Source organism: Callorhinus ursinus, unplaced genomic scaffold (assembly GCF_003265705.2).
Source record: "Callorhinus ursinus isolate GAN/ISIS: 27379988/994484 unplaced genomic scaffold, GSC_fseal_2.0 scaffold38, whole genome shotgun sequence".
NCBI lineage: Eukaryota > Metazoa > Chordata > Mammalia > Carnivora > Otariidae > Callorhinus > Callorhinus ursinus.
The window spans coordinates 11,205,359-11,222,368 of NW_027397100.1; positions in this window are offsets into that span (position 1 = coordinate 11,205,359).

Genomic DNA, 17,010 nt, shown 5'->3' on the forward strand with positions numbered 1-17,010 from the left:
TCCCCCTGCTTGTGTTCCCTCTCTCGCTATCTCTCTCTGTCAAATAAATAAATAAAATCTTAAAAAAAAAAGAAAGAAAAAGTTTTTTGCATGAAAATTAAGAGGTAGCTTGAGTTACTAATCTTACTCTAGTACATTTTGTTTTGGTGCAAATATATTTGTGAAACTCATAACAGTGTTATAAACGGGGAAAATCATTTTTCTATCTTTTTTAGTAAAGATTTTATTTATTTATTTGATAGAGAGTGAGAGAGAGCAAGCACAAGGAGAGGGAGGTGGAGAAATAGGCTCCCCACCAAGTAGGGAGCTGAACATAGGGCTCGATCCCAGGACCCCAGGATCACAACCTGAGCCAAAGGCAGATGCTTAACCAACTAAGCCACCCAGCACCCAGGCGCCCCTCTATCTTTTTTTGGGGGGGGTCAAAGTCATATAGTTGAAATTGAGTAACTTGAATATGTGGGATGCAACTCCAGGGTATATATCAACCACCCCTCATAACCCCGGTGCAGCAGCTCTCTCTGCCCACGGGCCCTGTCCCCATGCTTTAATAAACCACCATTTTGCACCAAAGACGTCTCAAGAATTCTTTCTTGGTCATTGGCTCTGGACTCCACCCCACTGAACCTCACCTATATTCCAAAACCCCATCACTTTCACTTAATTCCCCACACTCAGAAATACCTAGTTACTCTCTGGGAGACAGACACCTTTTCTATACTTGAGAATCTCCTTCAATGTAAACAGAAATATCATCAGAGACATTACAATACAGGGAGATAAGAACTATGACAGTTGGTAGGACAAGATGGTAGGGAAATCCAAAAAAAGAAAAAAGAGAGAGATTCAAGGAAGGCTGCTGGGAAGAGAGGGCATCTGAGGCAGGCTTTGAAGGATGAATAGAAGCTTGCCTTGGGGCAAATGGGTTGAATGGCCTGGAATACAAGTTCAAATTAGGAGCCCTGAACCCTTGTCTTGACTCTGCTTCTGACCTTCTTTGTAACTTTGGGTAACTCTGTCCCTCGGTGGGCCTCCGTTTGTACAATGGGGACATTAATGGGGAATTCCTTTGCCTGCTCACTAGTTTTTTGCCCTGGCTTTCTAGGGAGAGTTTTATCTTGTCTGATTGCTTCCTTTTGAGATACAAAACTGGGATAACAGGATGACAGAGGTTGGAGGGGAAAGGTGGGAAGGAAAAAGAAAAGCAAAGCTGTGGGAAAGGGCCTAGGGGGACAGTTTTTGATGGAAGTGACAAGTTTGCTGAGTGAGTGAGAGGCAGCAGTGTGGCGTGAGAGGATTAGTAAGAACACAGGAAATTCTAAAGATGTTGACATGGATTGGAGACCCTTTGATGTCTTTCAAGAACTCTTAAGTATTAGAGTCACTCTTAAATTACTTTTGGGAGTTGGACTATTGTTCTTGGGTTTAATACATTTTAATTAATCTCTGAATAGGTTAAAATGCATTAAATTCAAAATCCCAGAGAATGAAAGGATATAGGTTTCCTTCCCATTTCTGCCCCCAGCACCCTTCAATCAATTTCTGCTCCCAGGGGCACCTGGGTGGCTCAGTTGGTTAAGCAACAGCCTTCGGCTTGGGTCATGATCCCGGGGTCCTGGGATCGAGCCCCGCATCGGGCTCCCTGCACTGCAGGAAGTCTGCTTCTCCCTCTCCCACTCCCCCTGCTTGTGTTCCTTCTCTCGCTGTCTCTCTCTGTCAATTAAATAAATAAATAAAATCTTTAAAAAAATATATTCTTTGCATATACATATGTATATGTATGTACATATTTATATGTATATATGACCTCCCCATTCTGAATATAAATGATAGGGTACTGTGCATACTGTTCTGAAATGTGCCTTTTTTTTTTTTTAACTCAACAACATGAGAGATCAGTCCCTAGCTGCCTCCTTGTTTGTTAATAGCTACATAGTATTACATCAAAGTAGGGGTAGCTTGAAGTTGTCCATTCAGTATCCTGTAGCTGAATATTTACTTTGTTTTCAAATATTTGTCCTTTACACTACAGTTCTTGAATGTGACATTGAAGGCTAAGCCTGAGCCACGTAGGACGCTGGGATTTATTTGGGTTATGGGGGTATTTGGGCTCAATAGTATCTTTGAAAGATACTGACTCATTCTCTGGATCAAGCTCTTCCCACCTCCCTTTCCCTTGGTTCTACCTACCCAACCCTCTGGGTCCAGAGTGGCAGCCTCAGCCCCTTCACCATGACCTGCTCTCTGAAGTCCTCACAATGCCTTCTACTCCATAAAAATCTTCCTAGCCTGATTTCCTTGATTCCAGCCAAGAGTCTACCACCAGGAGCTTTGGGCAGAAAAGCTGGGGATAGAGACTCTGAATAGACTGTAAATATTTATTAATCAATCCTTGAACTTGCCTGGGGCCTCCCTGCTTATTTTCCCTGCTTGTCTGGTTTTCTGTGGATTTTGTTCTCCCTTTCTGCCAAAGGAATTGTCTGGGTCTCTGTCAGTGGGGTGGGGGGCAGGACCTAACTTGTGAGCCTTAAAAAAAAATGTGCCTTCTTGTAGGAGAAGAAACCCTTCCACCTTGATTGGAGTTGCATGGAATTGTTCTTTAGAGATCATCTAGTGCAGTAAGTTTACAGATGAGTAAACAAGCATGGATGAGGGAGAAGTGCTTACCCAGGGTAATGGGATGAGCAAGTGGAAGGGACACAGGGCGAACGCTTGAGGCTTCTTTTCTGCCAGTTCTCACCTCTTCACCCTCTTCATCAAGACTTCAAACTCTGTCAACCTTTATTCTCTCAAAATCTAGTATATAAAGGTAACAGAATCGTGGTATATTCATACAATGGACTACTACTTGGCAAGAGAAAGGCATAAACTATAATACCTGCAAAAAATATGGATGAGCCTCAAAATATGATGCTGAACAGAAGAAACCAGATGCCAAAGAATACATATTATATGATTCCATTAGTCTGAACTTCTAGAACAGGCAAAAGTAGTATATATAATATATACTGACAGAAGGCAGATCAGTAGCTGCCTGTGCATGGGTGGAAGGACTGACTACAAAGGGGAGCAAAGGAACTTTCTGGAGTGATAGAAGTGCTCTATATTTTGATTGTGAGAGTAGTTATGTGGTGTCAAAATTCATTACACCTCAACAAAGTTGGTTTAAAAAGAAAAAAAAAGAATCAACATTGAAATAGGCTTACTCAATTTATTTAAGAAAATACAAATGTGACCACTGACCTACATGCACAAAATCAACATTGTCCAACTCATTTGAGAGGGGCAAGTTTAGCAGTTGATTACCCTCAGGCCAGATGTTTTCCATCTTTGAAATTAAGTTGTCACAGATTTTGGTCAAAACATCATTTTCCTTAGACTTATGTTCAAGAACTTCCTGTCCCATGACAATCATTCCTGACTCGGGTTGGATTTTATTTTTTTTTTTATTTTTTTTAAAGATTTTATTTATTTATTTGACAGAGAGAGACACAACGAGAGAGGGAACACAAGCAGGGGGAGTTGGAGAGGGAGAGGCAGGCTTCCCGCGGAGCGGGGAGCCCGATGCGGGGCTCGATCCCAGGACCCTGGGATCATGACCTGCGCCGAAGGCAGGCGCTTAACGACTGAGCCACCCAGGCGCCCCTCGGGTTGGATTTTAAAAAGCTAGTCGCTAGGGGCGCCTGGGTAGCTCAGTTGGTTAAGTTTGTGCCTTCCGTTAAGGTCATGATCTCTGGGTACTGGGATCAAACCCTGTGTTGGGCTCCCTGCTCAGCAGGGAGTCTGCTCCTCCCTCTCCCTCAGCCCCTCTGCCCCTCTCCCTCTGTCCCTCTGCCTCTCTCCCCTCATGCGCGCTCTCTCTCTCTCTCTCTCCCTCTTAAATAAATAAATAAAATCTTAGAAGAAAAAAAGAAAAAGAAAAAGCTAGTGACTAATATCTCTTTGCTCTATATCCGGGTGATTTATTGGCTCGACAGATTTAATATTTCTTTTGCAGGGCCTTCAAAGCTTTCAGTTCTGTCCTCAAGAAAGAAAAACTATTTGTACAAGTAATAACAATCATGGCTAATGTTTATTGATTGCTGTCAATGTTCCAGGTGGTAATCTAAGAGTTTTTCAAGTAATATTTCTTTTTTTTAAAAGGTCAGTATTTTATTTTATTTTTTATTTTAATTAATTTATTTTTTTAGAGAGGGAGGTGGGGGAGGGGCCGAGGGAGAGGGAGAGAGAGAATCTCAAGCAGACTCTCCACCCAGTGCCAAGCCCAATGTGGGCCCAACACTGGCCTGATCGATCCCAAGATCCTGAGATCGTGACCTGAGTTGAAATCAAAAGTCTGCTGCCCAACTGACTGAACCACCCGGGTGCCCTGAGCCCATCTAGCTCTTAAGCACTATATGGCATTGACAATCGACGTGACTCAAGAGTGATAGCAAAGCCCTTTTGCCTAGGATCCCTTCCTCACTGGTACCAGAAATTCCACTATTATTGCTTCTTCCCTCACAGTTAAGCATTGCCCTCTTTAGATGCCTCCTAAAATACAACTAGTTCAGGTGCCTGGATGGCTCAGTCTGTTAAGTGTCTGGTTCTTGATCTCAGCTCAGGTCTTGATCTCAGGGTCATGAGTTCAAGCCCTGCATTGGGCTCCATGCTGCCCATGGAGCCTACTTTAAAAAGTAGAAAAGTGGGGCGCCTGGGTGGCTCAGTCAGTTAAGCGACTGCCTTCGGCGCAGGTCATGATCCCAGGGCCTTGGGATCGAGCCCCGCGTCGGGCTCCCTGCTCTGCGGGAAGTCTGCTTCTCCCTCTCCCACTCCCCCTGCTTGTGTTCCCTCTCTTGCTGTCTCTCTCTGTCAAATAAATAAATAAAATCTTTAAATAAATAAATAAATAAAAGTAGAAAAGAAACTAAAATACAGCTAGTTAAGAGAGCAGGACACTAAATCCCTACACATCTGGGGCGCCTGGGTGGCTCAGTTGGTTAAGCGACTGCCTTCGGCTCAGGTCATGATCCTGGAGTCCCCGGATCGAGTCCCGCATCAGGCTCCCTGCTCAGCAGGGAGTCTGCTTCTCCCTCTGACCCTCTTCCCTCTCGTGCTCTCTCTCATTCTCTCTCTCTCTCAAATAAATAAATAAAATCTTAAATAAATAAATAAATAAATCCCTACACATCTGATTGAATGGGTTTTTCACTGCACTGTCTACCAAACGGACTGAAAGAGAGACACAGATTGGGAGGTGGGGAATGGGGGGGGCAGGGCGTTGAAGGGGATGAACAAAGAGATAAGAGGTTGGAGCCAGATGTCCCAATTTTCCTGGGTTGGCCCTGCTCAACCTCACATCGATGGGGCCCTCTGGAAATACAACCTTATGGCCAACTGGCACTGGTTCTCAGCCCAGAACTCTGGGGACAGGGAGCCAAGTGGGTGAAAGGAGACAGGAGAGGCTCTTTGGAATGATGCTGGGAGTAGCTCAGGTGCCTCCTTCAGAGCCAGGGTATCCTTAGGGAAAGGCAGGTGGGACAGAGGGCATGACATGAATCCCCTGAGAAGGAAAGTCAGCCTCACTCTTTTGCCTTGAGGTGGTTGTATTCTATCCACCTGAAGTCCATTTTTAAAAAATTAAAATGTATTTTAAATGATGCAGCAATTTACATAAATATTGTATAAAATCCAAATTTTTTAATTTTAAAAAGTTATAAATATAAAATTCAAACAATCAAGATGAAGTCAAGGTCCCTTGACTGTCACTCGTCCAATTCAAGAGACCTTCCACCATGCCCCTAATTTGGAGTATATCCTCTCTTTTCCTCTCTTTTTTCTACATGATATATATATATATATATATATATATATATATATATATATACATACACATGCATCACACGCATATAGGAAGTGTTTTGTTTCATAGGGCGTGTTTTACTTCTAGTTTTAGAATTATGCTTTACATTTTTTTGTTTACTTACTTAATTACAGGGACATAGTTCAAAATTCCAAAGGTTCAATAGGGAATCCAGTGAAAAGCAGGTGTCCTTCCTTCCCCAGTTCACAACCATCTGGTCTCCTCCCTGGAGGCAACCACCAATTCTAGTGTCCTGTTATTCCTTCCAGAGGTATTCTATGCAGTTAAATCCAATGCATATATATAGATATACACACACAAACACATATATTACATTATATATGTATTACATTACATAATGTATGTACATATACATTATATATTATAATGAATATATTCACTATAATATATATTACATTATATTGAATATATACTGAATATATAGTCTCTCTCTCTCTCTCTATATATATATATATATATGTATGTATTTTTCACACAAATGGGGACACGGTTCTGCACCTTGTTTTTTTCACCTTACAGTATATCTTGCAGACCTGTCCTTATCAGTATGGAGAACAGCCTCATTCTTTCTTACACATGCATAGTATCCCATTGTATATATACCTGACATTTCTCTAGTCCCCTATGGAAAGAAAGGTTGTTCTCAGTATTTTATTTCTATAAACAATGCTGCAATTGATATATTTTTTTATTTTTAATTTTTATTTTTTTAAAAGATTTTATTTGTTTATCAGAGAGAGAGAGAGCACAAGCAGGGGGAGCGGCAAACAGAGGGAGAAGCAGACTCCTTGCTGAGCAAGGAGCCCGATGCAGGACTCGACCCCAGGACCCTGGGATCATGACCTGAGCCAAAGGCAGACGCTTAACTGACTGAGCCCCCAGGCATCCCTGATATATTTTTTTAAGGATTTTATTTATTTATTTGTCAGAGAGAGAGAGGCAGGCAGAGGGAGAAGCAGGCTCCCCACTGAGGAAGGAGCCCGATGTGGGACTCGATCCCAGGACTCCTGGGATCATGACCTGAGCTGAAGGCAGACGCTCAACTGACTGAACCACCCAGGCATCCCTGTAATTGATATTTTTATCCATTACTTTGCATATTTATTTGTAAGATGAATATTTTTTTGAGAGAGAGAGAGAGAGAGATAGCAAGCACATGGTGGGGGCGGGGGTGGAGGGGCAGAGGGAGAGGGAGAGAATCCCAAGCAGACTCCCCACTGAGTGCAGAGCCTGATGTGGGGCTCAATCTCACGACCCTGAGATCATGACTCCAGCCAAAATCAAGAGTCAGACACCCAACCAACTGAGCCACTCAGGCCCCCCAAGATGAATATCTACTACTGGGGATTAGTAAAGTGAGGTTATTTTAAAAGTTTAAATAGTATTTTAAGTGTTTTTTGATGTTACCAAATAGCTTCTAGAATGTACTGATTTTTACTGCTTATAGGTTTGTTCATTTCTACATAAACATGTCATATTATATACTCTGTCCGGAACTCACATTTTTCACTCAGCAATATGATTTGGAGTTCTACCTATGTCAATACACATAGACACAGAGCCCTACCTCATTAAAAAATATACCACCCTAGTGTTTCCTGTTGTATGGCTGTAGATAGCTTATTTAACTGTAGATAGCTTATTTAACTGTAGATAGCTTATTGATGGACATTTTAGTGGTTTACAATTTTTTGCTGCCACAAACAATACTACAATGACTATTCTTGTGTGAATAAAACAGATTCAAAGAAATGACTTGCAAGAGTGATAGGTATACATATTTTGAATTTCAATAGATGCTGTCAAATTGTTCTCCCAAAACGTGCCAGTTTAACCTTTCACCAATGGTGCGTGAGAGCTTTAGATTTACATCTAGAAGTGGCCTAGATGCTTCCCCCTGAATCAAAGCTTAAAGTCCCAGTTATCACTGGGATCATCCAGGCCCTGAGCTCCCCTCCGCAGAGTGTGAGTGGACAAGCAGAGTGTTGGGAAGGATGAACACAGACTAGGGGCAGTCTGTCCCCCATTAGCCAGGTGGTCACCCAGGTAACACAACCCTCTCCAAAGAAAAGGCAAGGCTACTTTGGGAGAGAGTGAGCTCCTCATCATTACAAGTGTCTGAGTGGAGGTTTGGTATCAACAAATGCTCGGAGCATTTATTTGGTGCCAGATTTGGGGCTTGGTGTCTTGACTCAGAGATGTGTCAGACCCATTTCCTGCCTTCCCAGAGCTTGATAATCATGGAGAAAATAAACAAGTAAACCGTGATAATTCTGTCTACTAAGTATTGAGTTGGACTTCCTTTTCTGACAATATCTGGTACTTCCTGCTACATAACACATGGAAATGCCAGAAACAAAAACAACAAACATCCTTTTAAATGCACAACTGAACCGAAGCAGTTCAAGTTTTAACAGACATTTGGGGAGATGAAGACTTGGACTTACATGAAGTTTGGGGTTAGAACTGAGACTCTTGAAGGGCTACACCCACAGTGTAAGATTAGACTAGAAGAAAACAAACTTCTGACTACTAGCAAAGGAGACAAACAGGATATATGTCCATCTTGACCTGGTCTTTGGGTGGGGGAAAGAAACTATCTCCCAAGAATTTGAAACCACATGCCTGCCCTTGACGAGTCTGAGGTTCATATTTATATCACCTGCATGGCTGGGAATCCCCAAGGCTGAGAAATTAACATAAAAGGAGACCTATTCCAAAACCATCTCTCAGATGCCTAGCTGAAATAAATGCAAATCCTCTTTGGATCTCCCCCACACCCAATTGCAGGCTACACAGAATTCCTATATATAAAGCTCTTCCAAACATTAGCTAATAATCCACAAGGAAACAATCCACCATGAGTAAGATCCCGTAGACACGACGGCCAAAATCTTCAGATACCAGAATTATCAGATAGTGATTATTAAGTGCAGCTTAGAGGCACCTGCTAAGTGCTTTGGGAGTATAGAGAAAGAACTGACTCCCGGATGGAACCAAAGTCTTCAGAGAGATGGAAACTTGGAGAATGGGCCTTGAAAGATAAGTAGGACTTTGTGCCAAGTGAGGACTTTGGGGTAGCCAGTGGGGTGTACAAAGTAGAATGTACCAAGGAAATGACTATTGATTATTTAGTTTCTCAAGTGCAAATAGGGCAGAAAAGTGTGGGATGAGGCAAGGGAGGTAGGTAGAGGGATAGATCATGCTGGTCCTTGCAAGCCATCCTAAGGAAAGCCAGTGAAGGGTTTTAAGTGAAGAGTTAGTGATATTCATTTGTTCATTTGTGCATTCATTCAACAATGGGCATCAGGCATGAAGAATGGGTTGTAGACTGGAGAGTAGAATGCAACAGGAGATGAGTCAAGAGAGTATAGCAGACATCTAGGTGAGATATGCTGGTGGCTTAGGCCAGGGTGGTGGCAGTGAAGATGGAGAAGAATAGGTTGATTTTACTGATGTTTAGGTCAAAGCTTGAAGGTGGATTGTCTACAAGGGATGGGGAAATAGGTGTCAAGGCTGATTCCCAGGTTTTTGGCTGAGCAACTGAAAGACGGGTGGTGCCATTCATGGAGATAAGGAATTAAGGAGGAAAAGTGAGTTGTTAAAAGAAGATCATGAGTTCAGTTTTACATATTTGGAGTTTAAAGTGGCACTATCTAGTTTGACACAAATTTCTGAGTATCAATAAGTGAAACCTCGGCTGGAAATAAAGATCTGAGAGTCACCAAAATATAAGTGGCAATTAAAGCCAGGGAAGTATATGAGAGTCTTTTGGGAGGCTGGTTTCCATCTCCTGTTGTAATGGTTAGGAACTTTTTTTTTTTTAAGATTTTATTTATCTAGGGGCGCCTGGGTGACTCAGTCCGTTAAGCGTTTGCCTTCGGCTCGATCCTGATCCCAGGATCCTGGGATTGAGCCTGGCATCGGGCTCCCTGCTCACTGGGGAGTCTGCTTTTCCCTCTGCCTCTGCTGCTCCCCCTGCTTCTGCACACTCTCTCTCTCTTTCTCTCTGTCTCTCTCTATTTCACTTATTTATCTATTTATTTGTCAGAGAGAGAGAGAGCACAAGCAGGGGGTAGCAGCAGGCAGAGGGAGAAGCAGGCTCGCTGCAGAGCAGGGAGCCCGATGTCGGGCTCGAACCCAGGACCAGGGGATCAGGACCTGAGCCGAAGGCAGACGCTTAACCGCCTGAGCCACCCAGGTGTCCCTAGTTAGGGCCTTTTGATTACAGGTACCTAAAGACCCAACTCAAACTGGATTAAACTCGAAAAGAAGTTGGGTTGAAATGTTTAGCAATAATCGCCTTCAGGCAAGGCTTCATCCAGTGTCTCAAATAATGGAACTAAGATCCAGTCTTTTCTGATTTTTCTAAAACACTTCCTAGGAGTTGGCTTAATTCTTGACAGGCTCTTTGTGACCACATGCTAGTGTAGGGAAATGGCTCTGCCTTGGGCACCCTGATGACCTTGCATGTATTCATTCATATAGGCCACACGGGCAAAGGTTTGAGAAGCTTATCCGAGTCTTGGCAGACTGCCTTGTGACCCTCCCAGAACATGAGAGGATGTGAGGGGCTTGTAAGACTGAAGCCATCTTCTGCTTGCTTCCCTCTCTCCCCCGGGAGGCTATCATGAGACAGTTTTCTTACTGCTTCCCAGGTTCTGAGGAGCTAATGGAACTTTCTGCCCCGCCCTATTCAGAATGGAGCGGCAGACTATAGAACCTGTTAATTGCAGTCTAGAACTGGCTCCTCAATAACAGGGTGCCCACGACTTGTTTTGTAATTGTCCAGCTCCTTTTGATTCAGTGTCATCCTTTTCGGTGTGTGGAACAAAGATCATCAGGAGCTGGCTTATTCTTCTTGCTGTGTATGTGAGTAATAAACTACTTAAATTGAAAAGTGGCTCATTGTACCTTTACCAGTAGAATTAGTTAGGCCTTGGCCTTATCTTGTCTTGTACATATAAACTACCAGCAGCTTCTAGGTCTGGGTGCTTCCAAGCTCAAACCTGGCAGAAAAGAAAATGTCCATTTGCCCAAATGGCTCAATTCAAAATTTCAGAATTGAAAGGTTTGGTTTTTTTTTTTTTTAGCTCTTATTGACCTGATTTGGGTCATTTGTTCATCCCTGAACCAATCACTGTGGCTAGGGATTTGGAATGTATTGGTTAGTTTGAGCCATTTGGAGCCCAATCCTGGAAATGGGGTTGAGGTCAATCCCATTCAAACCACATGGCTGAGAATTCAGAGTCCTGTTAGGAAAGGGGAAAGGAAAGGTGGAAAGGAGGCCAGAAAGCAGCAAGGAAAGCCCACTATCCCTGTTTCCTTTGCCAGAGCAGGGAAGTCTGTGCGTAGTTGGAGGAAGGGCATGAGGGGTCTGAATGCATAGATGTGGAGGGTATAGGGCTCCAGAGGCGGGAGAGGGATTCAGAAACAGGAAGCTGAGCAAGAGGAAGCCGATCTTTAGCCTTCAGGCTGTAGGTCTAGTTTGTATCTTGGTCTTGTTTTCCTAACAGGATGGCTTTTGCAATGGTGGGCATTTGTGGGTAGGGGACAGGAAGGAAATTGAGAGCTGGAGGCACAGAGTCCCGGAAATCTGTGTTCAGAGCATTATGAAGGTCAGATTTCCAGGTTTCTTTGGGCCCTTCCAACACTTGGGGGCAAGGGTTGAGGATGGAGCTGGTGTGCGTCTCCTTTTAGGTCTTCCCAGACACCCAACCCGGGAACAAGAGGCCGCCGGTATAGGAGACAGGTGATGAGAACCCTGGTCTCTGGACCCAGTGCCACCACTGACTTGCTAGGTGATCCTGGGGCAGGAGCTGCTCCTTTCTGAAATTTCGTTTCCCAGTCTGTACAGTGAACTAGATCGGGCCTTTCCTACTTTTTCCATCTTAAGGACACTTTCAATTATTTTTCCCGACATGCCACTGCCTTCCACTCACCCGATTTATTGAGTTGTTATTCTTCATTTTTAAGTATTTAGATAGTTTGTTTTCTGGTGAAAAATCTACACAAACATAGAGCAAGCCAGTGCTGTATCTTTAATTCTTCTTTTTGCTTTCATAGCAGCCCTGTTTGTTTTTTTCACTCTGTTCTTATGTGTCTTTTGCTGATTTTCTTGAGTTCTTTTTTTTTTTAAGATTTTATTTATTTATTTGACAGAGAGAGAGAGAGCACAAGCAGGGGGAGTGGCAGGCAGAGGGAGAGGGAGAAGCAGGCTCCCCGCTGAGCAGGGAACCCAACTTGGGGCTGGGTCCCAGGACCCTGGGTTTATGACCTGAGCTGAAGGCAAATGCTTAACCAACTGAGCCACCCAGGCGCCCCTATTTTCATTTTTTTTGTTGCATAAGCTACTGAATACCTATGCTTTCAGGGTAATGTTCTTCAAAGTACAGTTCCTGAACCACCAGCATCAGAATAAACTGGTGAGATAGATGAAGAGTGCGGGTTCCTGGGCTCCTTCCTGGACCTAGCGAATCAGTTTCTAGAGCAGAGCTAGGAAATTTACATTTGAAAAATATATCTCCCAAAGCTCATTTAAAAAAAAAAAGGTATTATGAATAATAACTATGAACAAGCTATAGACAGTCATGTGCAAGTTTTTGTGGGGATATATGTTTCATTTCTCTTGAATATTAACTAGGAGTGGAATTGCTGGGTCACATGGCAACTCTAGGTTTAACATGTTGAGCAACTGCCAAACCTTTTTTCAAAGTGCCTACAGCATTTTACATTCCCATCACGAGGATTCCAATTTCTCCGTTTCCTTACCAATGTTTGTTATTATCTGCCTTTTATTATAGCCACCCCCATGGGTGAGAAGTAATATCTCATTGTGGTTTTGATTTGTATTTCCCTAATAACTAATAATGTTGGGCATTTTTCACATCCTTATTGGCCATTTTTATCTCTTTTTGGAGCTATGTCTATTCCAATCCTTTGCCTACTTTTTTAAGGCTTTTATTTTGAAGTAATCTCTACATCCAATGTGGGGCTCAAACTTACAACTCTGAGATGAAGAGTCACATACTCCATCAACCAGGCACCCCATCCTTTGCCCATTTTTTTTTTTAAGATTTTATTTACTTATTTGACAGAGAGAGACATAGCGAGAGAGGGAACACAAGCAGGGGGAGTGGGAGAAGCAGGCTTCCTGCCAAGCAGGGAGCCTGATGAGGGGCTTGATCCCAGGATTCCGGGATCGTGACCTGAGCCAAAGGCAGACGCTTAACGACTGAGCCACCCAGGCGCCCCTCCTTTGCCCATTTTTAAAAATGATTTATTTATTTATAAGAGAGAGTGCGCATGAGCAGGGGTAGGGTCAGAGGGAGAGGGAGAGAAATCCTCAAGCAGACTCCTGCTGAGCACAGAACCTGACTCGGGGTTCTATCCCAGGACCCCAAGATCATGACCCGAGCGGAAATCAAGATCATGACCGAGCCACGCAGGTGCCCCCTCTGCCTGTTTTTAATTGGATTCTTTATCTTCTATTATTGAGTTATAAAAGTTCTCCATATATTCTGAATGAAAGTCCCTAATCAGATATATGGTTTGGAGATATTTTCTCCCATTCTGTGGGTTGTCTTTTTACTTCTTGATGATTTCCTTTGGAGCACAAGTTTTTAATTTTGATTAGATCCAATTTCTTTCTTTCCTTCATTTGTTGCCTGTGCTTTTGGTGTTGTATCTAAAAAACCATTGCCTAACTCAAGGTCATGGAGATTTACTCCTAGGTTTTCTTCTAGGCATGTCATAGTTTTAGGTCTAATATTTAAGTCTATGATCCATTCAAACTCATGTTTAAGAAGCACTAGTTTGGGGGTGCCTGGGTGGCTCAGTTGGTTGAGCAACTGCCTTCCACTCAGGTCATGATCCTGGAATTCCAGGATCGAGTCCCACATGGGCTCCCTGCTCAGTGGGGAGTCTGCTTCTCCCTCTGACCCTCCCCCCTCTCGTGCTGCTCTCTCTCTCAAATAAATAAATAAAATCTATAAAAAAAAAAAAAAGAAGCACTAGTTTGGGTCTACCTGTAATGGTTTTTCCCAAAGACAATCCTCACCCTAAGAAGAATTTTTTTTTGAATATTTATCATAGCTTTATTCACAAGGGCTAAAACCTGGAAACTACATGGATATCCATTAATAGGTGAATGTACAGACAGGATATATCCATACAGAGGAATACTACTTAGCAATAAAAAAGCCTGAGCTGGTGATACCTGTAGTAATATGGATAGATTTAAGAATCCTTAAGCTGCACAAAGGAATGTGGGCATAAAAGAGTTCCTTTAATGTTGTTAAAAATGCAAGCCCACCTATAGCGCTGCTGGTTGCCTGGGGCTGAGGGTGGAGGCAGAGATAGACTGCAAAGGGACACAAGGGAACTTGTGAGGTAGAGGAAATGCCCTGTGTCTTGAATGGAGCAGTAGTTTCATTTGTATGTACACTGTGAAAATACATTTAATTATACAGTTTATTTTTTTTAATTTTTATTTTTTTGAGAAAGCACTCAGACTGCATCCTCTCCTGCTTACTCCTCCAAAGGAGGAGAAGAATGATCATCGATGGCAATTTGTAGTGGTGGGAACAACACCTAAAGCCGGCTTCACGGGGTGCCTGGGTGGCTCAGTCGTTAAGCGTCTGCCTTTGGCTCAGGTCATGTCCTGGGATCGAGCCCCGCATCTGGCTCCCTGCTCTGCGGGAAGCCTGCTTCTCCCTTTCCCACTCCCCCTGCTTGTGTTCCCTCTCTCTCTGTCAAATAAATAAAATATATATTTTTAAAGATTTAATTATTTATTTGACAGAGAGAGACATCTCTTCAACTACTGAAGTCTCATAAAGGTGGGGGAGGGTGGAATTTTGTCACTGCAATATTCCCCAACACGCAGTATAGGGCCAGGGGATATAGTGATCTTTTAAAAATATACACTTGACTACATCACTTTTTGGTTTAAAATCCTCCAACGGTACTTGGATTACACTTTGAATAAAGTCCGAATTCCCAACCATGGCAAACAGGTCCCTACCTGATTGGCCACTATCTGCCTCTCCACCCATACCTTCTACTACTCTCTCCACTTGGAACGTACTTGTTTTCTTTCCCAAACACATCCTGCTGTTTCCTTTTTTTTTTTTTTAAGATTTTATTTATTTACTTGACAGAGAGAGACACAGCGAGAGAGGGGACACAAGCAGGGGGAGTGGGAGAGGGAGAAGCAGGCTTCCCGCTGAGCAGGGAGCCCGATGCGGGGCTCGATCCCAGGACCCTGGGACCATGACCTGAGCTAAAGACAAACGCTTAACGACTGAGCCACCCAGGCGCCCCCATCCTGCTATTTCCTTAATCAGTCTGTTTCTTCCACTTGTCAGCTCTGATTAGTTTCTCATCCTTTGGGTCTCAGCTCAAATGTCTCCTCTTCCCAGAGCCTTCCCTGACTGCCCTGTCCAGTGTTACCAACACACTTCCACCGAGTTATTCTTTTTTTTTTTTTAAAGATTTTATTTATTTGAGAGAGAGAGCGGGTGAGGACACGAGCGGGAGGAGGAGTAAAGGGAGAGGGAGAAGCAGATTCTCCGATGAGCAGGGAGCCAAGGCGGGGCTCCATCCCAGGACCCAGGGATCACAACCTGAGTGGAAGGCAGTGCTTAACCGATTGAACCCCCATGAGCCCCCTACCAAGTTATTCTTGATCATACAACCTGTTCCATCTTATTCACAGACGTAAAATTTCCTTATATATTTAATATTAATTATTATAGCTAACACTTAAATACTCACCATAAGCACTTTTCATACATTAACTAAGTGGTGTGCTACTTAATGCTTATCAATGAGCTCTCCAAAGTCCAAAACTCTGATTTGTAGTGCTTGCTGATTTCTGTGTGTAAACACTCTCCTCAGGGAGGGTTTTCAAGCTACCAAACTGATGTCAGTGAACACCAGTTTGGGAATTGACGGGCAGTAGCACGCCATTATACAGTATTTGCCATAGTAATATAGTAGTGATAAATAACCTCAAGAGCACAGATAAAACAAAAATGTAGTAAAATAATTAGGAAGTAATTTGAGTATTTATTACCTTGTTTTAATATTGTAAGTCTATATAATTTAATTCTTGATAATTGTTTTTTTTATTTTTAAGATTTTATTTATGTATTTGGCAGAGAGAGACACAGCAAGAGAGGGAACACAAGGAGGGCGAGTGGGAGAGGGAGAAGCAGGCTTCCCGCTGAGCAGGGAGCGTGATGCGGGGCTCGATTCCCAGTATTCTGGTAATAAAGGTAGATGCAATTACCAAATGCAATAAAGGTAGTAGCAATTCTTCTGTGTGATAGTGAGTTTAGTCTTGATAATCCTTGAATATAATATTTGCATATAATTTGTTGAACAAACTGAATTGTTTGGGTTGAAGCCACATGGTCCCTGCTTTCTTCTGGATACCAGAAGCCCCGGCAAAATTTCTAAGCATTCCTCAATCATTTCTAGCGAGTCCATAGGGACGGGTGGGCTAACAACCAGCATATTTTTCAGATGAGGGACCTGGGGTACAAAAAGTTTGGCTACAGAGCAAATAAATCTGTCTACTACTCCAAAACTACTACTACTACTTCAGAACCCAATATAGTGCCTGGCATACAGGTGGTGTTCATTAAACAATTGTAGAATACATAAATGAATACATATTTCATTTTATACTGTCAAATAACTAAATAAAACCTTTATTTATTTGAAAGCGAGAGAGCACAAGCAGGGGGAGCGGCAGAGGGAGAGGGAGAAGCAGGCTCTCCCCTGAGCAGGGAGCCCCACATGGGGCTCGATTCCGGGACCCTAGGATCACGACCTGAGCCGAAGGCAGACGCTTAACCGCTTAACCGACTGAGCCACCCAGGCGCCGCATAAATAAATAAATCTTAAAAAAAAAAAAAAAAACCTTTAAAAACAAAAGGGAAACATCCTAACATTAAAAGCATTTACACAAGTGCTCGCTTCCGCAGCATATACTAAAAAAAAAAAAGGCACTTACACAAGATTGAAATTAACAGCTCTTCAAAACTTGCTCACTATCCTAGGAAGATACGCCTTCACTAGTCTCCTGTCGGCCTCACCAAGCGCTTTTACAACACACCTGCTATCTTAGGAGACGCCGC